Here is a 2,101-nt window from a genome sequence, read left to right on the forward strand (position 1 = left end):
TTCAAATGTATAGATAGATTTTGGGAGAAGATATTTTTGTCTTGTAAATCATCTCTGTTATAGGATTGATTTGTAAACATTTGAGTGTATTCCTCTTAGTGGAGGCCTGTGCTTGTGCTGGGATGAGACTTTTAGGTGATCTCAGACTAAGTACACTGATAGCGTTCTCTTGGAATATTCATCTTTTCCCTATTTAAACCACTCCCTTTTGTCTTACTTTTCTTGTGTGCTTTCAATTGTAAATCAATATTTTTTTAACTGTCTCATTTTCTTCCTTTTTTTTTTGGCGCCGAAATGGTCCCAATGTGTCGCAAGCACCGTAAAACACTTAAAAACAAACAACACAAATATCTTGAAACGCTTTCTTGTGGGCACATCTAAATTCTAGTATTATTGTAATTGTCTATATAATCATGTCCTTTTTTATTGGTGCTGAAATGATCTACAATTTTCTTAAACAAATTAACAAAAAAAAATTGTACTATATAAACAATTTCAGGTTTGTTTTTTGTTTTTATTAAAGATGGTTTTCATCAATATGCAATTATTAACAAAATTGTAAAACTTTGGAACAGTGTCAAATGTGAAACGAAAAATTCTCCCTTTCTGAACACATTCAAAATAATGGTCGGTCAAAAACTAATGAATTCTTGATATAAATATAACTAAATTTAAATACTTGGGGTATTCTTCTTCTTCTTCTTCTTCTTCTTCTTCTTCTTCTTCTTCTTCTTCTTCTTCTTCTTCTTCTTCTTCTTCTTCTTCTTCTTCTTCTTCTTCTTCTTCTTCTTCTTCTTCTTCTTCTTCTTCTTCTTCCATGTCTCTGTTCTGGATAGAGATTGCTTGTTATTCCCCCTGGTTTTATCTTGGAGGGAGACAATCTATGGAGATACATGCAAAGTCTTTTAAAGACTCTGAATTCTATTTTTGATACATAAATGATGTAATATTGGAAAAGAAAAATCTGTGATTACAGTATGAACACTTGCCTTTTTCTATCTTTTTATTTTTCTATGTTTTTTTTTTTTAGCTTTTGTTTTTGCTTTTGTTTTTGAAGATATTTATATCAAATATGATTTATTGCTTTATCATTTTTTAATAATTTTGTTCAATTTAAACTTTGTTATTTGTACAAAAGAATGGTATGCTTTACTACTTCAATGAATCTTTCTTTAAATTATTTTTACTCACTTGTTGACGCATTTTTTACAATATATACGCAATCTCAATTCGTTATGCAAATGTCTGAACGAATTCCTTTTCATGAACACATTGTCCCTGTACACATTACGAAGTGGATAATAAACTGCTAGAAACTGTGGACTGTAAAAAGCAATGTACAGAAATGAATGTAAAAAGAACAAAATACCAAACAAGGATCGTTTCCTGGGTGGGGTTCCTGACATCCCATAGTGGGCAGGGAGGCACTTACTGTGTCCTCTATACCCCCTATATCTGTTTTCCAACATGCTTTCTGTCATTGTCTTGGAGTGAGATTAGGTACTTTGTTTTGTCCTGACCCTGGCCGGATACCATAGCTGGGAGGGAAACAGTCAAATGTATAGTAAGAGTTTTGGGAGATGATGTTTTTTGTCTTGTAAATTATCTCTGTTATACACTGTATTATGTTTTGTTTATGTATTATATATGATTTCTAAACATTTTACCCTCTTAGAAGGGACCTGCGCTCGTGTCTGGGTGAGTCTTTTGGGTGATCTCAAACTAAGTACACTGATAATGTGCTCTTGGAATCTACATCTGTTTCCTATTCGTTTCGAGCCCAAAACCCTTCTTCTGTCACAAACTTAACCAATAAAAACGTCAGTGCATCACTTTAAATCCCTATAGACGGCAGACATTCCAAGTTTGGTATTTTTGTTCTTTTTTGAAGCGGTAATATTCAGTTTTATACATTACTTTTTACCTCAAACATTACGCAAAAAACTTGTGTTTTCAAGTGCCTTGAATCGATGTGTACATATTTTAAAGTCTGGTTACTCTGGTTGTCGTGATCTCATTGTTGTCATCGGAAGAAAAAAAATGTTTAATCTTGCACAAAAGATTTCCAATGTCACCATTGGCTAAAAAGTCGACAGCTTTG

The sequence above is a fragment of the Berghia stephanieae genome, chromosome 6 (genome assembly GCF_034508935.2).
Source record: "Berghia stephanieae isolate SIO BIC M18660-M18661 chromosome 6, UCSD_Bste_1.3, whole genome shotgun sequence".
Classification (NCBI taxonomy): Eukaryota; Metazoa; Mollusca; class Gastropoda; order Nudibranchia; family Aeolidiidae; genus Berghia; species Berghia stephanieae.